At 40.7% G+C, this 24,329-nt stretch overlaps 1 protein-coding gene and 1 long non-coding RNA gene across 4 annotated transcripts in view; one reads left to right on the forward strand and one right to left on the reverse strand.

Annotated features, from left to right (window-relative positions):
- The window catches only part of CTNNA1 (catenin alpha 1), a 175,488-nt gene extending 163,874 nt beyond the window's left edge, over positions 1-11,614 (reverse strand). Inside the window, exons 1-2 of one of the 3 annotated variants that reach the window (XM_081309445.1) lie at positions 11,463-11,609; positions 10,863-10,950 (exon numbers count right to left, since the gene is read on the reverse strand). The gene's annotated coding sequence lies outside the window, so the exon portion shown is untranslated. Of the gene's footprint in view, positions 1-10,857; positions 10,951-11,462 lie in introns of all 3 variants that reach the window. The other 2 variants (XM_081309446.1, XM_081309444.1) reach the window with 2 other exon arrangements.
- Positions 11,615-11,735: 121 nt separating this feature from the next.
- Positions 11,736-24,112, forward strand: LOC308657716. The gene is made up of 3 exons (XR_014024041.1): positions 11,736-11,873; positions 17,823-17,972; positions 24,000-24,112. It is a non-coding gene; the product is annotated as an uncharacterized lncRNA (long non-coding RNA).
- The last annotated feature ends 217 nt before the right edge of the window (positions 24,113-24,329 follow it).

The raw sequence follows: 24,329 nt of genomic DNA on the forward strand, positions 1-24,329 counted from the left end.
TTTCCCCCTCTCCCAAGGGATCAAGCTCACATTTCACTTTGCCACTTCTCTGCAAATGACAGGTTTCTAAAAATACATTTCAAAGTCAGTCCAAAGCTTTTCTGAGAACAAGATGACTCCAGGTCCAAGGATATAAGAAAATAACAGGTAATTATAGGAAAACTTTGCCAATTTAGAAATCCCCAGAAAGAGAAAATGCCAAAAACACTGATTCTTACCTCTCCCATTAAGCCTATGGCTTATTTGCGACACCATCATAGTTCATAAACTATGATTAAGAGTCTGAATTAATAATGAAATATTTAATATAATAAAATATTCAACACACACTGTGAATGAATAGTAACGATGAATCTTTGCTTGGAAAGAAGGCATGGATGGAGTCTGCCATAAAGGGCAAAGGCTCCTATTCTTCACAACACACTAAATGCGTCCACAGGTCATGTAATCAAATATATACATAGGATAATAATGTCCGATTCATTTTACTACTACTCCTATTATTCCTACTCCCATACCCCCTCCCCTCCCAAAATACCTCTATTCTTCCTCATCCCCTTATTGTGAATTAGCATCCACATAGCAGAGAAAACATTTGGTCTTTTTTTCTTTTTTTTTTTTTTTTTGTAGAGGGGATTGAACCCAGGGGCACTTAACCACTGAACAACATCTCCAGCTCTTTTTTGTAGTTTATTTACAGACAGGGTCTCACTGAGTTGCTTAGAGCCTCGCTAAATTGCTGAGTCTGGCTTTGAACTTGCGATCCTCCTGCCTTGGCCTCCTGAGCTGCTGGATTATACGTGTGTACCACAACTACTGGCCAACATTTAGCCTTTAGTTCTTTGGGATTGGTTATTTCGCTTAGCATAATATTCTCCAGTTCTATGCACTTACTGGCAAAATACCATAATTTCATTCTTCTTTAAGGCTGAGTAATATTCCATTGTGTATATATGTATATATCACAGTTTCTTTATCCATTCATCTGTAGAAGGGCACCTAGGTTGGTTTCATAGTTTAGCTATTGTGAACTGACCTGCTATAAATATTGATGTGTCTGCCATCACTATAGTATGCTGATTGTAAGTCCTTTGGGTATCTACGAGTGGGATGACTGGGTCAACTGGTGGTTCCATTTCAAGTTTTCTGAGGAATCTCCATACTGCTTTCCATAGAGGTTGCACCAATTTGCAGTCCCACCAGCAATGTGTGAATGTACCTTTTTTCCCCACAGGAGGATCTCAAATTTGAGGCCAGTATGGGCAACTTAGTGAGACCCTAAGTAACTTGTGAGACCCTGTCTCAAAGATTACAAAGGATTGGAGTGAGACTTTTTGTGTTGGGGAATAGGGAAAATTAAAAAAAAAAAAAGAAAGAAAGAAAGAAAAAGAAAAGAAAAGAAAGAAAGAAAAAAGAACTGGGGCTATAGCTCAATAGTAGGGCACCCTGCATTCAAGCCCCTAGTACCAAAAGAAGAAAAAAGAACTTGCCCTGTTCAGCACTCCATAATAGAGAGAACATAATTTTATAATATTATAAGTTTAAGTAGGGCTGGGGATGTGGCTCAAGCAGTAGTGCGCTCGCCTGGCATGCGTGCGGCCCAGGTTCGATCCTCAGCACCACATACAAACCAAGATGTTGTGTCCGCCGAAAACTAAAAATAAAATATTAAATTCTCTCTCTCTCTCTCCGCCCCCCTCACTCTCTTAAAAAAATAATAATAAGTAAATATCCTTTATAAATCAACTTATTCATTAAACAAATGACCACGTTCAAACTCCAGGGCTGCAACTCATCATACTGAAAACTCCTAAGAGCATGTCATAATCATAATTCATCAAATAGACACATAATTGATAACAATTAGCAATAAAAACACCCCACCCCATAAATCTACTGTTTACCATAACCTAAGAATACATTTTAAAATGTATTTCCTTGTTCACCATGTGCTTACTGTGTAGGAGGAAAAGTGGATGGAATAGTAATATAATATCTACTTTCAAGGTATCCACAGTTTAGCGGTAGAAGAAGCTATAGGAAAAAATTTCATGACACTAAATTTGACAATGTTTTCTTAGATATAACATCAAAAATACTACGCAGCACTAAAAAATGACAAAATCATGGAATTTGCAGGGAAATGGATGGCACTAGAGCAGATTATGCTAAGTGAAGCTAGCCAATCCCTAAAAAACAAATGCCAAATGTCTTCTTTGATATAATGAGAGCAACTAAGAGCAGAGCAGGGAGGAAGAGCAGGAGGAAAAGATTAACATTAAACAGAGACAGGAGGTGGGAGGGAAAGGGAGAGAAAAGGGAAATTGCATGGAAATGGAAGGAGACCCTCATTGTTATACAAAATTACATATAAGAGGTTGTGAGGGGAATGGGAAAAAAAACAAGGAGAGAAATGAATTACAGTAGATGGGGTAGAGAGAGAAGATGGGAGGGGAGGGGAGGGGGGATAGTAGAGGATAGGAAAGGTAGCAGAATACAACAGTTACTAATATGGCATTATGTAAAAATGTGGATGTGTAACCGATGTGATTCTGCAATCTGTATTTTGGGTAAAAATGGGAGTTCATAACCCACTTGAATCTAATGTATGAAATATGATATGTCAAGAGCTTTGTAATGTTTTGAACAACCAATTAAAAAAATAAAATAAAATAAAAATAAATAAATAAATAAAAGAGATGGATGAGGAAGGATGTTCTAAACCAGTGTTATTCAAATGTAGTCCAAGGACCAGCTATAACAGCATTACATAGGATATTATTTGCAATGAAAATGATCAAGACCTACCTCAGACCTACTGAATCAGAATCTTGGGGAGCATCAGTGGTCTGATTTAATAAGTCCTCAAGGTGGATTTTGATGCATGATAAAGTCTAGAAATGGATCAAATTTTGATTATTGGCAAGAGGCATCTTTATAGCTTGTGCCAAGGTGGGTTATGAAATGTAATAAAAACTTAATTTGGGGCCATTTAAAATCCTTAATTGCTATCACAAGAGATTAAATATTCTCCTTTAGATAGGATAGAACCATCAAAAGTGTGAGTGGGGAAAATAATAACATCCAGACTGTATTTTATGGAGATAAGTCTGTTTGAAATACAAAGATGCTTTTGAGAGGTGAGAAGGTAGAATATGCAAATTAGCTAGGAAGCTATTGCAACAGTTCAGGCAAAACACCATGAAGGCCAGAGCTAAGTAGTGTTTGTAGAAATTCAGAATAGAATCTGAGTGTGTGAGGAGTGTTAAGAAGAAGAGAATCAAATAAAACTTTTACTTTGTAGCTAGAAGATGTTGATGCAGATAAGATTTTAGATAATTTGAGAAAATTATTTAAAATTTTTATTTTGCTCAATTTGTTTCTGACATGTAGCCAGCCGTCTAGGGTAATGAGTTTGGTTTGGCGATGTTGATACTTTTATGTAGTAATGTCATGCAAATATTTGGAAATTTGAGAATGGAGCTTAGTAAAGGGATAAAGATTCCACTGATAAACTTGAAAATTATCAAGATAGAAGTGAAAGCTGAATAATAATAATGATGATGATAATAATAACATCAATTGATGACAATTACAACAACAATAACAACAAAAACCATCAATGCCTATCCTGTGTCAGTCACTGTGAAAGGCACTTTACATACACAAACACACTTAACTTCCACAGAAAGCGAGCAAGATACTTGCTAATTTCACATTTATAGTGAGAATCTCAGGGCCAGAGAAGTTAAGTAACTAGTTCAAATGTATAAAGAAAGTCAATGTCACAGCTAAGTTTCTAACACTGATCTCATTTCCAAACTATTTTGAGAAACTACCTACGTTGACTAGGAAGGAAAATAGTAAAAAAAAAAAAAAAAAAACCATCAAAAATACAACAGTAACAACAACAAAAATTGTACTGAATCAAAAATAAAAAACTATTGGGTAGCCGGGAACAGTGGCGCACGCCTGTAATCCCAGCAGCTCGGGAGGCTGAGGCAGGAGGATCTCGAGTTCAAAGCCAGCCTCCGAAAAAGTGAGGCTCTAAGCTACTCAGTGAGACCCTGTCTCTAAATAAAATACAAAATAGGGCTGGCAATATGGCTCAATAGTCGAATGCCCCTGAGTTCAATCCCCGGTACCAAAAATGAATAAGTAAATAAATAAATAAATGAAGTAAAAACTATTGGACTGGGCATGTAGCTCAGTGGTAGTATGCTTGCCTAGTATACATGAAGCCCTAAGTCTGATCCCCAGCACCATAAGTAAATAAAACTAAAAACTATTATTAGCCAGATGCAGTGGCACACACCTGTAATCCCAGCATCTTGGGAGGCTGAGGCAGGAAGATCATGAGTTTAAAGCCAGCCTCAGCAACTTAGCAGGGCTCAAGGGCAACTCAGTAATGGTTAAGAGTCCCTGGATTCAATCCCTGGTACCAAAAAAATAAAAAAACTATTGCCAAGAGTCATGGCACAACATGCCTATAATCCCAGCTATTCTCAAGGCTGAGGTAAAAAGATCTCAAACTCAAATTCAAGGCCAGCTTCACCAACTTAGTGAGATCTTGTCCCAATATTTTTTTTTAATATTTTTTAGCTGTAAATGGATCTTTTATTTTTTTTTAATTTATATTCGGTGCTGAAGATCAAATCCAGGGCCTCACACATGCCAGGCAAGTGCTCTACCACTGAGCCACAACTCCAGCCCCCTGTCCCAATATTTTAAAATACATAAATTAAAAGTGCTGTGGGTATAACTCAGTGGTAGAGTATCCCTGGGTTCCACTCCCAGTACCACCATCAAAAATAAATAAATAAATAAAAGTAAATAAATAAAAACTTGTGCAACAAAGGACACCATCAACAGAATGAAAAGGCAAATCATATATATTTGATAAAGCACTACCATCCAGAATACATTAAGAACTCTTGATATGCCCAAGACCCTGGGTTCCTGGCACTTCAAAAAACAGTTTTTTAACTTAAAAATGGATGGTTTAACCAGACATGGTGGCACACACCTGTAATCCCAGCTAATCATGAGACTGAGGCAGGAAGATCTCAAGTTCTAGGCTGGACAAATACTAAGCATCAGCAATTTAGACAGACCTTGTCTCAAATTAAAAAGGGCTGAGGATATAACTCAGGGATAGAATGCCCCTGTGTTCAATCCCCACTATGAGGGGTGGGGGTGGGGGGTGCTAAATAGAAATTTCTCCAAATGTATATACAAAAGGCCAATAATTACATGAAAAGATGCTCACTCATTATTAAGGAATTACAAATAAAAACCACAATGAGACAAACAGCCTCAATTCATCACAATGGCTATTATCCAAAAAAAAAAAAAAGGGGGGGTCTGGGGTTGTGGCTCAGTGGTAGGGTGCTCGCCTAATATGCATGAGGCACTGGGTTCGATCCTCAGCACCACATAATATAAAGATATTGTGTCCACCTAAAAACTAAAAAAAAGTCAATATTTAAAAACACACACACACAACAACATAAATAAGTGTTGGTGAGGAAGTAGAAAAACTGGAATCCCTGATGCACTACTGGTGCTAATCCAAAACAACTCAACAGCTATAGAAAACACTCTGGTGGTTCTTCAAAAACACAGGCCTGGCAGAGGTGGCCTATGCCTATAATCCCAGCTATTTGAAATTGCAAATTCAAAGCTAGCAACTTAATGAGACCCTGACTCAAACAAAAGTAAAGGTCTGGAGATGTAGTTCAGTGATAGTGTGCCCCTTGATTTAATCTCCAGTGAGGGTGTGTGTGTGTGGGGGGGGGAGGTGTTAAACACAGAATTACCACATGATCTAGCAATTCCACTTCTGGATATATTCCTCAAAAAACTAAAAGTAGAAACTCAAACAGGTATTTGTGTACCCATACATTCATAGCTGTATTATTCACAACAGCTGAAAGGTAGAAATAACCCAAATGTCTGTCAACAGATGAATGGATAATGGAATATTGTTATTCAGACTTTAAAAGGAAGGAAAGTACCAGGTGTGGTGGCAGACACATGTAATCTGAGGAGGCTAAGGCAAAGGTTCAAGGACAGGCTGGGCAATTTAGCCAGACCCTCTCTCAAGGTGAAAAATTTAAAAGGTCAAGGGGAATGTAGGATGTAGTTCAGTAGTAAAGCACTTGCCTAGTATGGGCTAGGCCCTGGATTCACTCCTCAGCTATCAAAAAAGAATTTTTTTAAAGGGGGAAAGGAGGGAATTCTGAAACATGTTACAAAATGAATAAACCTTTATGACAATGTTAAAACCAGTCACAAAAATAAATACATACATACATGCATGCATACATACAAGGGTTGGGGATATATATAGCTCAGGGGTAGAGCACTTGCTAGAATATGGGAGGCCCAACACAGGAAAGAAGACAAACAGGCAGACAGATTAAAAAATAAATAAAAAACAGGATGACAGTTGGGAATGGGAAGTTATTGTTTAATGTGAATGGACTTAATGCCACTGAAGCATACACTTTAAGAGTATAAGTGGTTTATTTTGTTACATATGATTTGCCCCACACACACACACACACAAAGGATAGTGAGAATGTCATGTGTCAGGTGCAAGTTTTAGGATTTTAGATAAAAATTATTTTCAGTGACAGTGATCAAAGTTTCCATGCAAAATGCATGTTTGCAGGGTGCAGTGGCACATGCCTGTAATCCCAGCAACTCAGGAGACTGAGGAAAGAGGATGGCAAGTTGAAGGCCAGCCTCAGCAGCTTAGTGATTGATGCGCTGTCTCAAAATAAAAAGGGCTAGGAATGTAGCTCAGTGGTTAAGCACCCCTGGGTTCAATCTCTAGTACAAAAAGAAAAGAAATGGAAAAAGCATGTTAAGCTGGGTGTGGTGGTACATGCTTGTAGTCCCAGCTGTTTGGAAGACAGGTGAATCCCTAGAGCCTAGGAGTTCAAGGCCAGCCTGGATAACATATTGGGACCCCAAGACATGTTCTCAAAAAACAAAGAAAATAGGTGTAGAAAAAGGGCTAAGATGTAGCTCAATGGTAAAGTATCCCCAGATTCAATCCCCACCCCAGCACCATCAAAAAAAAGCGGGAAAGGGAATAGAATTTAGAGCGGGGCACAGTAGCTCTTGCCTTCTATTATCCTAGATACTTGGGAGGCTGAAAAAGGAGGATCAAAAGTTTGGATCAGGGGGTTTAGTTCAGTAATAGACTGCATACCTTGCATGCTCAATCACCACCACTGGGGAAAGAGGGAAGAGGGAAAGTTCAAGGTCAAGTCTTAGCAACTAAGTGAGACCCAGTATCAAAGTCAAACAACAGGCTGGGGTTGTAGCTCAGTGGCAGAGTGCTTGCCTAGCATGTGTGAGGCACTGGATTTGATTCTCAGCACCACATATAAATCAATAAAATACAGGTCCATCAACAACTTAAAAAAAAAAAAATCTTTTTTAAAAAGTCAACAATTAGGGGCTGGGGATGTGGCTCAAGCGGTAGCACGCTCGCCTGGCATGCGTGCGGCCCGGGTTCGATCCTCAGCACCACATACAAACAAAGATGTTGTGTCCACCGAAAGCTAAAAAATAAATATTGAAAATTCTCTCCCTCTCTCTCTCTCTCTCTCTCCTCTCACTTTCTCTTTTAAAAAAAAAAAAGTCAACAATTAGGCCCAGTGGTAAACACCTGTAAAATCAGCAGCTCAGGAGGCTGAGACAGAAGGATCAAGAGCTCAAAGACAGCCTCAGCAAAAGAAAGGCATTAAGCAACTTAGTGAGATCCTGTCTCTAAATAAAATACAAAATAGGGCTGGGGATGTGGCTCAGTGGTCAAGTGCCCCTGAGTTTAATCCCCAGTAAACAGACCCCCACAAGAAAAAAAAAAAAATTGTAAAACGGGCTAGAGGTCTAGCTCGGTGGTAAAGCACCCCTGGCTTCAATCCCCAGTATTCGAAAATAAATAGGGTAAGCAAAGAACAGAAAAGGAAGATATGTAAATTGGACACTGTAGAGAGATGATTTCATCAAAGATTATATCTGGGTGGAAGGAAAGAAAGAAAAACAGAACTGGAGATGATTTTCAATTTACAGAAAATAGCAATTTGATATTCCAGGCCCTCCACAATCAGTTTCCTCACTTACTAGTGTTCTCCTAGGAGTTAAACCCTAAAATAAAAGACCTCTGTTTCTGTTTTGTTTTTGGTACTGGGGATTGAACCCATGCTTTCACGCTAAGCTGCATCCCTAGCCTTTTTTATTTTTTATACTGAAAAAGAGTCTTACTAAGTTGCTGAGGCTGACCTCAAACTTGCCATCCTCCTGCTTCAATGTCCCAAATCACTGGAGTTACAGGTATGGGCCGCCATATCTGGTTCTCCTTTTTTCAACAAGAATCTAATCTTCTCTCCTTGCCAAGTGCCACCCCAACAACTGAGGCTATCCGTTCCTGCCTTCAGGGAGCTTATGAGGCTCACTTTCTAGCAGGAAAGGCAAACTGGGACATTAATAAGGTACAGCACAAGACTGGGGTTGTGGCTCAGGGGAAGATTGTGAGGCTATGGGTTCAATCCTCAGCACCACATAAAAATAATTAAGGTGTTGTGTCCATCTACAACAATAAATAATTTTTTAAAAAAAGGTACAGCACAATTAAAGTTTTCCTTAAAATGTTAGCAATAAACAACAAAAATGAAAGAACTAAAACTAGACACTAATTAAGAGCTCATGGGGGGGGGGTTAGGGGTAACATACAAAACTTGTATCACAGAAGAAACAATGTTACAAAGAAACCTAGCCATCCAATCCATACTTAAATCCTCTTTCATTCCTCCAAAATACTGCTCCTTTATCCCTACCATCTTTATTCCCTGCCATCTAAGTTCCTAGCTCAACTACCTGATTCCCCATGCATACAAATAAGTCTTCTCTAAGCATCAACAGAAGTTAAAATGGTTATTAGATCACAAAACTCCCTACAATGGTTCTTAATAGATTTAGAATAAAATCCACATATGGGCCAGAGGTGGTGGCACATGCCTATAATTTCAGGGACTTGGGAGGCTGAGGCAGGATGATTCCAAGTTGGAGGCCATCTCAGCAACTTAGCAAAGGCCCTAAGCAACTTTGTGAGACCCTGACTCAAAAATAAAAAAATTAAAAAGAGCTGGGATGTGGTTCAGTGGTTAAGTGCCCCTGGGTTCAGTCTCTGGTACCAAAAAATAAAATAAAATAAACATATGTCCCTCTTTGGCCTGACCTCTCTCTTTCCTGGCTATCTCATGTGAAACCTTCTATCTATCCCAAGAGTCCTAGGCTACAAGTCTCAAGGCCTCCAAACACATTAAGTCTCTCCCTTTACACCTGCAGAGGATCCTATTCCTGTCTAGATCTTCACCAACACACACACCATCACCACCCCCAAAACACAGGGCTGCCATGTCTTACACTAATGATACTTTCTCAAAAAAATTCCAAGACCCTGACAGTTACTCTGAATCTCCACATCTGGTTTATGCCTCCTGAAGAGAACAGAGTCTCATTTTAGACGTGCTGAGTTTGAAAAGCATGTAGGACATTCAAAGAGTTCCCTGGGACTTAGATGACTACATGGATGAGGAGGAGGAGACATCTGTATTCAAAATGGACAGTTGGATATTAGTACTTAAGGTTAATGAGAGACTGCAGAGAGCAGTGATTTTCAACTAGGGGGAAGAGGGCACCCCTGATCTCTAAGTCAGTATGTAAAATGAGATGTTAACTAATGAAAGTGAAGGTGATGCCACATCAATGGTGTGGAAGACCAAAGGTATTCTGGATAGAATTTACATGGGGGAGGGAGGAAAGAATAGCCAAAAGTAAAGGAAAAACCTGGAAAGTGATATCACAATACCCCACGCCCTTTTATGCATCTCATGACTTTCTCCCTTCATATAAAGTTTTAAAACTCAAGTTCTGTCTGGTTCAAATACACCACCTCCCAAAATCTGCCTTTCCAGACATCAAAATAAACTCATCAGCTCTCTGTTGAGCTTCCACAAGTTTCTTCTGTTGTCAGTACTACATAAAATTAGACCCACACATTATAGTTTCTTATCAGTATTGCTATGGCTTTAGAGCAGTCTGTTACATCTGTGTGTGTGCCTCTTCCAATATGCTGTGAGCCCTTTAAGGGCAAAGACCATGTGTGCTCCCCCCGCCCAAAAAAAAAAAAAAGGGAAAAAAATTAACTTACAAAAATTCAAGAAGGTAAATAATTGAGCAGAGACAATGGATGATTCCTCCACTCTTTACAAATCCTGTTTCTTAAAACCGCCTGGATGACCTTTAAAAAATCACTTCTAAGTACAAAGTATCCTTTCATCAAACCGCCAGCATTTCCTTCATCCTAAATATGAAGTAGTTTTAAATTTACTGGGAAACCTAACATATCTTTCCTTATTTTCTAAGTTATTATAAATTCCGTACAAAACACACCCCCGAATGTTACAAAGACTCAGGAGGACACAACAGGGTTCCAATCCGGGATTGGAGACAACCGCTGCCTGCAGTATTGGGAAGCCACAGCTGCCAAGCCAAGCTTAAACAGTCAGTCAACATCCTTCCTGACCAGTTTTCTCCTGTTTCCCTCCTTCCCCACCTCCACCCCAGCGCGCGCGCGCGCGCGCGCACACACACACACACACACACACACACACATACACACACACACACCTTCAAAAGTCAAAAAAACAAATTCTCTAATGCCATTTCTAAAAACTAAGACTGAGTGAAATACATCCAATTAGGTAGAACAAGGCGACTGAGTACTTTCAAAGTAAAGGTTGATATGTACACGCCAAAGTCCATACGGGTGTGGCGCACCTTACCAACGAGACTGTCAGAGAAAGGGAGAACTTCGACTTTCAAATTCGCCCAGGCCGGAATTCGGGTCCTGGCAACGTCGCGTCCAGCGCACTGGGAAGTTTCCGTGGCCAGGAGGGGGAGGGGAGCAGCAGACACAAAACCAGACAACAATCACTTCCCTGGAAAACTCAACTGCTGGAACACACCCGCACAGGGACAAGGCGCGGACGCGCCACCAGAGGAAAGGCGGCTGGGGGCGCACCACAAGAACCCGCGCACGCGCCAAGGCCCCGGGAACAAAGTTTAGAAAACAGGAGAAACTTTTCCAAGAAGTGCCGCCGCCGCGCCGGGCCAGCGGCGTCTCTTCTCCAGCCGCCGCTGCCCCTCAACTTCCCGACCACTGGAAAGCTCGGGCCCCGCACGCACAGTGCCCAGGCCGCCGGGAAGCGGCCGCCCGCAGGACGCCGGACCCTACCCGCCAGGAGCCCAATCCCGGACAGCGTCGTCCAAAAGACTGCGCTCCGCCAGCCCACCACAAGGCCCGGCTTCAGGCGTCCCGGCCTGAAGGGCCCCTTGCCCAGATGGGAACTCACGTCCGCGCAAAAGCGGGTGCGAAGAGTTACCTGCGTCGAACGGGACGATAGCAGGAGTCCAGAGGCGCGAAGCCGACGGCCGCCGCTTTGTCTACCTCCTGTCCGGCTCAGAGGAGGAAATGGGCCGCCCGGCGCACCCGCCCCCCGCCCGCGGCCCGGGCCCCGCCCGCCCTTCCCGGCACCTCCCTCCGGCACGCTCTTCCCGGCGCCTCCCCCTGCTGCCCCGCCCGCTTTTCCTGGCCTCTCGCGGCCCGCGCCGAGGGGAAGAGCTCATACTGCAGGCCCGGACCCGCGGAGGACCTTTATCTTTTCGCCCCTGTCCCTAGAATTACTTATCTCGGGAATTTAGTGGGCGCTCAGACCGACAGTGACCCCCGAGCGGGAGGAGGAGCGGTGACTCCTGGAACAGCTCGCTGGCGGGGGAGGGCTGGGGAAGGGCAGGTGAGTCAACTCTCGACGCACAGGTGAATCTCCGGGCGCAGCCCTGCTAGACCCCGCCCCCGCCCAGTGGCTGAAGTGCGGCTTGGCGTAGTCCTGGGCACACTCCTGGGGGAGTGTCACAGGTGTCCCCGAGTACTAGGCTCTCAGAAAAGTGCTCTAAGCCGACTCTCTGGCTTAAAAAAGGGGGTGGGGCGGTTTGTGGCTAAGTAAAAGACCCACAGTTTGAGGTGGAATGAAACTAGAAATCGACTCTCCGATAGTGAGGTTGAGCCTGCACTGTGGCACAGGCTTGTAATCCCAGCTACTTGGAAGGCTGAGGCAGGAGAATCACGTCCAACCTGAGCAAATTAGCGAAACCCTCTCATAAAATTAAAAAATAAAATAGTCTGGGGAAGTAGCTCAGTGGTAGAGAGTCCCTGGGTTCAATCCCCAGAACCACCAAAAAGAAAAAGGAGAAAGCAACCAAAAAATCACCTAACCTTTCCCTATTCCTAAAGCCCTCCTGATCCAAGACAGGAGGCCCACCGCAGCAGAATCCCCTCCTGGGATTGTCACCTTCTTCCACACACATAAACATATTTGAGGGACCTGACTTCCATCCCTATCCTTCTGATCACTTAAGGAATTTTATTGACACCCTTCTTTAACATATTGGTGAATACTTAAAAACAAAACAAGACAAATAAATATATATGTGTATACGTATATACCTTAGGGACTCACTATCAGCCTGGTATAAAAAAAAAAGACCTAATGGTGTTTCTCTTGTATCAAGGAATGATACATAAGACCGATTTTAATATTGGCTTTTATATCCAAATTAATGCAAGATAACAATATCCATAGCTGTCTTTGCACTGAGCGCTGAGCAGGGTTTTAGAGTTTACCCTCTACTCAAATCTCCCTTTGCCCAAAGAACAGCTGTTGGTAAATGGGTCCACTGTGATTTTTCCGCCCCCAGGTAATAAGGATTGAACCCAGGGGTGCTTTGGTACTGAGCTATATCCCCAGCCCTTTTATTTATTTATTTTTGGAGGAGGTGACAGGGATTGAACTCAGGGGCACTCAACCACTGAGCCACATTCCCAGCCCTACTTTATATTTTATTTAGAGACAGGGTCTCACTGAGTTGCTTAACACCTGGCTTTTGCTGAGGCTGGCTTTGAGCTTGACCATCCTCCTGCCTCAGCCTCCCTAGCTGCTGGGATTACAGGCATGCGCCACTGCGCCCAGCCCTTTTTATTTTTTCTTTTGAAACAATGTCTAGCTATATTGCTGAGGCTGACCTCAAACTTGATGTTCTCCTGCCTCAGACTCCTGAATCACTGGGATTAAAAGTGTGCACCACCACAATCCACTGCCCACTGTAATTTAAAGCCTATGGGTTTGTGCTTGTTAAAAGATGCTGAGCCTGGCACAGTGACCCACACCTGAAATTCCAGCCTCTCAGGAGGCTGAAGCAGGAGGATCACAGATTCAAAAGGCAGCCCCAGCAATTTAGGGAGACCCTGTCTCAAAATAAAATATAAAAAAGCCTGGGAGTGGGGGAGCCTGGAGTTGTGGCTCAGTGGTAGAGTGCTCACTTAGCATGTGTGAGGCCCTGGGTTCAATCCTCAGCACCATATAAAAATAAATAAAATAAAGGTATAAAAAAAGGGGAGGAGGGGCTGGGGATGTGGCTTGGCTCAGTAGGTAAGAGCCACTAGGTTAATCCCTGGTAGTAAAAGAAAAAAAAAAGTGCTGATTGGCCAGGCTTAGTGACACTCTCCTATAATCCCAGCCACTGAGGTGGGAGGCTGAGACAGGAAGTTCACCCATTCGAAGCAACATAGTGAGATCCTGCGTCAAATTTTATTTGACAAGGAATTGGGGATGTAATTCATTGTTAGAGTGCTTTGTGTTGAATCCCCAGAAGAGGAAGAGAAAGAAAAGTGCTGAAAAAAGGCAATAGGACCATGAAGTAGGGAGTGAATCCCCCCCTTTTTTTTTTTGAAAGATAAACTTTGATAAGGCCATTATTGTCTAGCTCTACCCCCATTCTGTTGCTAGTTTAGGGTCTTTGCTTCTGTAGTTCCCTCTTCCTGAAGTGGTTATGCTTCCCCCCCTCCTCTTCCTGGCTACATCAGAACACAATAATCAATAAATATTTTGAAGTACCAAGAAATAGAGTTAAGGGCTAGGGAAGAGCTCGGTTGGTAGAATGCTTGCCTCACATGAATAAGGCCCTGGGTTTAATCCCCAGCACCACTAAAAAAGAGTTAAAGAATTATGCTTCAGGCTGGGTTTGTGGCTCAGAGGTAGGTGCTCACCTAACATGCACGAGGCACTGGGTTCGATTCTCAGCACCACATAAATGTAAAATAAAGATATTGTGTCCACCTAAAACTTCAGAATAAATATTTTAAAAAAGAATTATGCTTCATAACTTTGTATGTTCATTGCTTCACTCAGGACTAACTACTTTATTTGCAAGGCCTCTGGTTCAAATTTTTCAACAATTTCAAGACAGCAACAGCAGAGCATTAAAGCAAGCATGGGGCCCTAAAGATGAAAGTACAGGGTTTATTTTGAGAAAAACAGGGTCAGGTGATAGAATTTTAAGAGATTCAGTGTGGCTTAATCTGAGGAGAGTCAGTTCCCCACTGAGAAACTCTAAAATCTTACTAGGGAAAACTTGTGCATTATATCCTAGGTTGCTGCTATGTGATGAGGATACAAATAAAAACCTGAATAAAACTGGCTTGATCCTGTTTTCAGGCCACTTAAAATGAAATGATAAGATGGGCTTGGTCACTCAGGAAGCTGAGGAAAGATTTCACATAGAGCAACCAGGACAACCCAGCATGATCCTGTCTCAAAATTTAAAAAGTGGGGAAGAGGGCAGTTAGGGATATAACTCAGTGGTAGAGCACTTGCCTAACATGTACAAAGCTTTGAGTTCAATCCCAGTACTGCCAATAATAATAATAGAGAGAGAGAATTTCTTTATAAACATGGGATAAACCATAAAAACGAAGATCAAGTATGAGGAGAGGGGAGAGATACAAGTAGGGTAAGGGTAAAAAAAAAAAAAAAAACCCAATCTGGGATTCAGTAACCTAAGGAAGTAACCTTCATGTTGTGACATACTCTAGGCAGGTATTAGCACCCACCTCTCCACCAAAGCTGCTGTTATCAAGGTCCCTGATGGCCTCCATGTTGCCAACCACAATGATCAACCTCTTTCCTTCATGGTCTTATATAATCAGCAGCAATTGGTCACTGTCTTCCTCAAAACACTTTCCTCATGGGGCCTTCAGAGCACCAGGCTCTTGTGATTTCCCTCCATCCTCATTGGCTGTGCTTCTTAGTCTCTTTTGATGATGCCTTCTAAACTATAAATGTTACAGTAATGGTTCTCAAAGTATACTCAGGGGACCCCTGAGACCTTCTCAGGGAGTAATGAAGTAAAAGGTATTTTCATAATAATACAAAAATATCGTTTGCCTTTTCCATTCCCATTCTCATGAGTGTAGAATAGAGTGTTCCACAGCCTACATAATGTATGATAGGGCATCACAGGGAATGTGGAAGCAGATATGAGAATCAAGCTCTTATATTAAGTGAGACATTAAAGAGATTTGCAAAGTGCAAAATAATAACACTTCACCCTGAATTTTCTTTTGTTTTAGAAAACAATGTTTTCTTTTTCTTTCTTTTTCTTTTTTTTTTTTTGTACCAAGAATTGAACTCAGGGGCTTTGAACTACTGAGGTATATCCCCAGCCCTTTTTTATATTTTATTTAGAGACAGGGTCTCACTGAGTTTCTTAGGGCCTCTCTAAATTACTGAGGCTGGCTTTTAATTTGCAATCCTTCTGCCTCAGCCTCCCAAACCTCTGGGATTACAGGCGTGTGCCACTGCACCTGGCTGTTATTTTTCTTTTAAAAATGTTATTTATTGCCAGGTTTTATTTATTGCCTGAAAACCATAACTCCAAGTTCAAAGCCAGACTGAACAATTTAGCTACACCCTGTATCAAATTAAAAAGTTAAAAGGGCTAGAGATATAGCTCAGTGGTAGAGCATCACTGGGTTCAGTTTCTGATATGGCAAAAAAAATTTTTCAAGTTATTTATAAAAATATGTAATGGGTGTGCTATTATTCTATTTGGTTGGCTGGGAGTTTGTTTTGCTTTGTTTTGTTTTGTTGTTGTTTGTTTTGGTACCAGAGATTGAACCGCTGAGCCATATCCCTGGCCCTTTTTATTTTTGAGATAGGGCCTCACTAAGCTGCCAAGGCTGGCTTTGAACTTGCCATCCTCCTGTCTCAGCCTCCTGAGTCACTGGAATTACAGGCATGGGTCGTAACACCCAGCTCCATTTTAACTTTTTATATAATAAATATTATTAAATAAAATGTGCATAAGCAAGATTCCTTTGAGATCCTTAAAACTTTTTTAAGAGTGTAAAGGGATTTCTGAATTTTTGTTTTTGTGCTATGGATTGAACCCAGGGCCTCACACATGCTAGGCAAACTCTACTACTAAGTTACATACTCACTTTTGGGGGGAGAAAGGGGGTGGGACATGGTCTCACTAAATTGCCCAGGCTAACCTCAAACTTGTGATGCTCCTCCCATTGCCTCTGAGTCACTGAGATTATAGGAATGTGCTACAGTGCCTGGGCCTCTGAGTCACTGAGATTATAGGAATGTGCTACAGTGCCTGGGCCTCTTTTTAAATCTGCTGTAACACCATTTGATGATCTTATCTAGGCTTTTGCTTATAAATATGCTGACAAGTTCAGGTTTACATCTTCAACCTGAACATTTCCCCTGAATTCTAGACTAACATGCCCAGCTCCCTATAAGATATCTCTAGTTGGATGTCCAGTAGGCATTAAGGCATCTCAAACTTTACATGTCCATGTGTCCAAACCAGTTTCCTAATACCTCTATCTAAACTTCCTAACCCTTTAGTTTTTATTTCCTTAAATGGCAGCTCCATTCTTTAGTAACCTTGGAGTTATCCTTGGCTATTTTCTTTCTCTCACACATTTTACATCTGATTCCTTCAAAATATACACAGAATGTATCAACCTTTTTCTTTTTTTATTTTACTTTTTTAAATGTTTAGTTGTAGATAGACACAATACCTGTATTTTATTTATTTATATGGTGCTGAGGATCAAACCCAGTGCCCCACGCATGTGAGGCAAGTGCTCTACCACTGAGCCACAACCCCAGCCCTCTTTTTTAAAAATTATCTTCATTGTTACCATTCTGAGTTAAGCCATCATTACCTCTTAGCCTAAATTTCACAGGACATTTCTGACTGGTCTACCTACTTCTGCCCTTGCCTCACTCAGTCTAGTCTTAATTCAACAGCCTCAGTGAACCAGTTAAAACTTTAAATCCCAACATGTCATTCCTGCTCTACCCAAAACCTCCAATAGCTCTCCTTTTACTCAGTAAAAGCCAAGATCCTTATAAGGGCCTCCAGAGCTCACTTGCCCCCACACACTTCTCTGACACAGTGGCCTCTTTACTATTTCTGGAACACATCAGGCAGGTACTTGCCTTAGGGCCTTTCCTTTCTGCTTGGAATGCTTTCCTCCAAATACCTGCCTGAGTCACTCCCTCACCTCTTCCAGGTCCTTGATAAAATGTCACCTTTTCAATGAGGCTTCCTTTTGGCTACCCTATCTAAAATTGCAATCCCCATCTCAAGGTCCTATCACTCACTCTATTCCTTGTTTATTTTCTCCTTAGTGTGTATCATTTTCTGACATAGTTGGATATACTTAATTCATTGATTTTTTTTTCCTTTCTTCTTTGCACAAAATTTTTTTTTTTTTTTTTTTTTTTTTTTTTTTTTGCTACCATGGATTGAACCCAGGGACCCAGGGGCGCTTACCCACTGTGTCACATTCCTAACCTTTTTTTTTTTTTTTTTTGTATTTTGTTTAGAGAGGGGTCTCACTGAGTTGCCTAAGGCCTCTCTAAGTTGCAGAGGCTGGCTTTGAACTTGTGCTCTTCCTGCCTCAGCCTCCCAAACTGCTGGGATTACAGGCGTGTGCCACTGCAACCTGCTTCCAATAGACTTTAAGTCACATGAGGGTAAGGATTTTTGTCTGTTTTGTTAATTGCCTAGACTAGTGTTTGGCACATAAAAAGTCTCTCAATAAATATTTATTGAATGGATAAAAGAAGGAATTGGCCAGATCTGGAGATGTTGACAAGGTAAATGAGTAGGGAAAGAGTTGATTCTAGACCAAGGGAATAAGCAAGTTTGGAGGCCCTGAGACCCATTCCAGGAGAAGAAGTTCTGTGGTTCAGGAACTTCTGAGCTGAACATAAGCAAGACTGGAGAGAGCTTTATAACACTTTAGACTTTACTGTGAGGGAAATGGGAAGCCACAAATATTTTAAACAACGAGGTAACATGATTATTTTTTCTTTTGTGGTACTGGGGATCAAATCCAGGGCCTCATGCATGTTAGACAAGGATCAACATTCTACTGCTTAGCTACACTTGTGACCCCATATTTTCAGTTTTTAAAATTCACTTTGGACAAGAGAAGATAGTAAATAAGTACATAAAATAGCCAATTTATGTTTGAACAGTATACACATATTCATTTTAATGCTTTTTTCTCAAAGCAGCTGAACCCTTTAAAATATATCACTCCTGTCTTCAAAACCTTTCAATGTTTCCCATCTTGTCTGAATAAAATCAACATGATCCTGCCCAATCACTTCAGATTTGTCTTTAGATTTTCTTTTTCATCTTTCCATTCAAGTCCATATCAAGCACTCTTCTACCCCAGGTCTTTTGCATTTCCAGTTCCCTCAGCTTACAATTGTCTTCTTAGCTTCCTCTATCATACATTCATATGTATGTGCAAATGTCACCTTGTCCAAGAGGCTTTCCCTGACTACTCTTTGTACACCAGTACCCACTTCCCTTCCCTTCTCCCCATTTTAGTTCCTTACTTCACTTTACTTTGTAGCATTTATTACTACCTAATACATTATGTGGTTATTTACATATTTACTTATAGTCTGTATTCTCCCATTAGAATGTATGTGTCATTGAGGCAGATAATTTCTGTTCACTGTTATAATTCCAGTACCTAGAACAGCACCTCACAAGTATGTAATTTCAGTACTGAAAATTGAACACAGGGGTGCTTTACCATTGAGCTACATCCCCAGCCTTTTATGTTTTTTATTTTGAGATAGGGTCTTAAGAAGTTGCCAAGCATTTCTATTCTTTATTATGCTCATTCTTGTCTAGAATTGTCTACTGATTTCTCTTTCCTCCAATAGGAGGAGTCTGTAAGGGCATCATCTTGTCTCTTTCGCTTCTCTGCTCCCATAATTAATTCATCAATTAACTTAGGAATTAGGGAATGAACCCAGAGGTGCTTTACCACTGAGCTACATCCCCAATCCTTTTAATTTTTTGATACAGGATCTCACTAAGTTGCTGGGCTGGTCTTGGATTTGGATTCATCCCGTCTCAGCCTTCTGGGTCGTGGGGATTACTGGAGTACACTACCACTCCTAGCTCTGTTTCCATTTAGCACAGTGCCTTGAACATAAAATATACTTTAAAAATATTTACAGAGGGCTGGGGTGTAGCTCAGAGGTAGAGCACTTAACTAGTACCTAGCATGCACAAGGCTCTGGATTCACTCCTCAGTAATTTAAAAGTAAATACAAATAAATAGGATGTATATATAGATTGGTAGAAAAAAATGAATGCCTATAGATATAGTAGGAAAACCACATATCATTGAAGCCAAAGAGTTATAAAACTGGGGGGGAGGGTGGCAGATAGGGAAGAATAAAGGAATTTGAATTGTGCAGTGGGGAGTGAGGGGAGGGGTGGGGCAATGAGGATGGGAAGGACGGTAGAATGAGACAGACATTATTACCCTATATGAATGTATGGTTACCCTACTAGCATGACTCAGCACCATGTACAGCCAGAGGAATGAGAAGTTATGCTCCATTTGTATACAATATGTCAAAATACATTCTACTGTCATGTATAACTAATTAGAACAATTTTTTTTAAAGAGAGAGTGAGAGAGGAGAGTAAGTGAGAGAGAGAGAGAGAATTTTTAATATTTTTATTTTTTAGTTCTCGGCGGACACAACATCTTTGTTTGTATGTGGTGCTGAGAATCGAACCCGGGTCGCACGCATGCCAGGCGAGCGCGCTACCGCTTGAGCCACATCCCCAGCCCCTAGAACAAATTTTTAAAAATAGAAAAAAAAAGATTTGGTTACTGATGTATATTGATTGCTTGAAATCTTGTGTTTCAGTTTGTTTTAGGTTGCTGAACATTGAGTATACATACACCCACAAAGTTTAAAACTGTATACATATAAGGAAAAAAACAAAAAGTCAATGAGTAAGACTTTATGGAATATTGTAAAAAATGTCACAAAACAATAATGTCAATAAAGATGAACTGTCAAAGATCACTTTAAAGATTCTCTAAATTGTGAGGACTTTTTTTTTTTTTTTACAATTTTGCCCAGTTGTTTTATTGATGTTGTTAAAAAAAAAAAAAAAAAAAAAAAACCTGAACCAGGCACAGTGGTACACATCTGTAATCCCAGCAATTTGGGTGGCTGAGGCAGGGGGATTGAAGTTCAAGGTCAGCCTCAGCAATTAAGTGAAACCCTATCTCAAAATTTAAAAAAAATTTAAAAGTGGGGAGGATGTAGCTCAGTGGCAAAGCACTCTTGGGTTCATACCCCAGTACCAAAATAAAACAAGACAAAAAAATGAGAGTGATTGTGGTTTTCACACACTTAACAAAACTATGATTAGAAAATAAGAAATAGTAGGGCAAATTATGATCCTCTAAAAACAAACATCTTACTGAGTTTGGGCTCCAGTACAAGTACACAGCCTCTGCCAGACTTGTATAAAACCTAGATGTTTTAGTCAGCTTTTTTGTCGATGTGACTGAAGACTTATTAAATAACTACATCATGATAGCTTATAGCATCACCATTTACAAAGCATTTTCCTAGATGTTATCTCTTTTCGGGTACTCCACAACCCTTAAGGAATGTAAAACCAAAATGAATAGGTTGGGAATGTAGCTCAGTGGTAGTGCAATTGCCTACCATGTGCAAGGTCCTGGGCTCCAGCCACAGTACTAAATTTCTTTTTCGTTTTCTTTTTGTTTTTTGTTGGCTACCATGGCACATACCTGTAACCCCAGAAATTCTGAAAGTTGAGGCAGGATCTCAAGTTCAAGTTCATCCTTAGTCTGGGCAATTTAGTGAGAACCTGTATTAAATAATAATAGTAATAATAATAATAATAGGTTGGGGATGTAGCTCAGTGATAGAGTGAGTACTCCTGAATTCAATCCCCAGTACCAAAAGAAAAAAAATGCCTAGCAAAATGACTAAAATCCCAAAATGATAAAGTCAAGAACCAACTTGGCAGCTGGGCATGGTGGCACAGAGGCTCTGGAGGCTGAGGCAGGAGAATCACAAGTTCAAGACTGGACTTAGCAAAGGTGGGAGGCCCTAAACAACTTAGTGAGACCCTGTTTCAAAATAAAAAATAAAAAGATCTGGGGGATGTAGTTCAGTGTTTAAGTGCCCCTGGGTTCAATCCCAGCATTAAAATATATAAATATATATAGGCAGCTAGTAAAGAGAAAGTTAGAAAATCTTTACCTCTTGGTGTGCCTACAGAAAGGTGAGCACCTACCCCAACTCCAGTCCTAAAGTCCCATAGAAAAGATCAAAGGGACTCTTAGCTTAGCTTGTTTAGCCTGGGGAGAACCCAGGGGATTGGATTTGGGCATGATTCAATGAAAACAAAACAAAAGGTAAAACCAAAGTGTGAGATTCATAAGGGTTATTATCCAGATGCCTGATGGCCTTGGTTGCCTTTTCGGTCCTTTTCTGATGGGCAGGAGAAAAGCGAAAAGTCCTGTCTAGGTGTTTTGGCTGTTTGAACTTGCTGTTCTCCTGCTTCAGCCTTCAGTCACTGGGATTACAGACCTATACCACCTCACCTGGCTTCTCTGAGTGAGTCTAATGTGCAGCCAGAGTTGAGAATCACTTATAACTAGTCTAAACCTGAGCAGAAAACAAACTAAAGTCATGTAAACTTAAAATTTTTTATCAAAATTTATCTGCTCATACAATAATTGTTTTAATACTCTCAATGACTAAAAATAAAAATAATAGTTCATATTTACTAAGTCTTGGTGGATAGCAGTCTTGGTGCTTAAGAACATCATATTTCATCCAAGCCTTTCTACTAGCCTGATAGTTACTATTAAATTCTTCATTCTATAAGTGAGAAAACAGGCTTAGGTCATAGTGGGCATATGTAAAGTACTGGAACCCAGATCTGCCAGAATCCAGAACTAAGCTTTTACCATGCCCATTTAGTCTCCAAAATGTCAATGGCTTAAAAAAAGAAAATAAAACAAAAATAACTTTGTGATAAAGCCACATTCAAAACAGTTTTCATGTCAAGATTATGCCCAAATGGAGGCAATTTGAATGCCTTATTGTTATGTCCTACATATTTTGTCTTTGTACACAACTTCAAGCAGTCCGACAGATGAAGTTCTTTGGGAGATTTGAGGGGGCCCAGGACAGAGATTCACATGCATCCTTTACAGTCCTCTTCTAATAGAGAATAACATTGACTTTAACCAGTGAGTTAAAATTTAAATTAAAAGAACCAAACTTAGGTCCTTTATTCATGTTATTAATCCTCCCTGCGAAGACTGGAATCAAGATTTAGTTTAATTACTCAGCATTAAAAGATAATAAAATGGGCTGGGGATGTAGCTCAGTTGGGAGAGTGCTTGCCTTGCATGCATAAGACCCTGGGTTCAATTCCCAGCACCACAAAAATAAATAAATTATGGCATTTGCAGGTAAATGGATGGAGATGGAGAATATTATGCTAAGTGAAGTAAGCCAATCCCAAAAACCCAGAGGCCGAATGTTCTCTCTGATAAGTGGATGCTGATCCATGATGGGGGAGACATGGGAAAAATAGTGGAATTTTGATGGGTCGAAGGGGAGGGAGGAGTGGAAGGGTGCATGGGGTCAGGAAAGATGGTGCAATGAGATGGACATCATTACCCTAGGTACATGTATGACTGCAAATATGGTGCGATGCTACATTGTGTAGAACCATAGAAATGTAAAGTTGTGCTGCAATGCATTCTCATGGGGCTGGAGATGTGGCTCAAGAGGTAGCATGCTGGCCTGGTATGCACAAGGCACTGGGTTCAATCCTCAGCACCACATAAAAATAAAAAAAAAGATATTGTGTCCATCTAAAACAAAAAAAAATAAATATTTTTTAAAAATGCATTCTGCTGGGCTGGGGATGTGGCTCAAGCGGTAGCGCGCTCGCCTGGCATGCGTGTGGCCCGGGTTCGATCCTCAGCACCACATACAAACAAAGATGTTGTGTCTGCCGAAAACTAAAAAATAAATATTAAAAATTCTCTCTCTCTCTCTCTCTCTCTCTCTCTCCCCTCTCTCACTCTCTCTTTTTAAAAAAAAAATGCATTCTGCTGTCATATATACCTAATCTAAACAAACAAATAAATAATAAGATTCAGTTTAAATCTCTGATTTAGTTCCTAAATCAGTCAGCAGTGGGTGTTCATGATTTTATTCTCTGTGATAAGATCAAAGATGTATACATACAACAAACACTTCCCACCCACTTCATGTTCACATTTTTTGCTGATAACAATGGGGAAAGAGAACCTGTGGGGGGAAAAGTTAAAGTCTGTGACAACCAAGCAAAATTAGATCTAAAAGAAGTCATTTAAAAGGGGGAAGGAAATGGGGGAGGGAGGTTGTGCTCTTTTCCTTCTGTTTGAAGTATCAGTGGGCTTTATTATGGAAACCTGGCTCTCTCTATTCACCATTCCAAAGATTTTCTTTTTGGTATTTTCAGATTTTTGTAGGGGGATGAAAAGGGCTGTAAAAATAAGAATTGCTGCATTGTAATATAAAGTACATTAAATTAATGCATTTTAGATCTCAGATGTATTGGTGAATGAGTCATCAGTCTCCATTGTTTCTGTTACCTACCAACATTTTTTTTTCTTTTAATTCCAGGAAACCTGAAGAAAAAGAAAATCTGTTGTAACAGAGCAGACACATATCTGTCAGGGATCTTTACCTGCCCTTGTAGGTCCTTTAGGGGCACTCTAAATAAAATAGAAACCAAAAAAGTCTTTGTTTTTTGCTTATCTGTATTGAATTTGGTTGTGGGTTAACTGGAGTCAGGAGGGCTGAGTTGGTCATGGGATTCCTAGACTCTATGAGCTCAGAGTAAAATCTGGCAAACCTACATTCCATTCTGGCTTGTTCTATCAGTTCTTAGCAGGCCAGATTTTTTATTTCTTCAATCACAATAAATCACTCTTCTGTCTGCCTATGAGTCTG

The sequence above is a fragment of the Spermophilus citellus genome (genome assembly GCF_964194105.1).
Source record: "Spermophilus citellus genome assembly, chromosome: 1".
Lineage (NCBI taxonomy): Eukaryota > Metazoa > Chordata > Mammalia > Rodentia > Sciuridae > Spermophilus > Spermophilus citellus.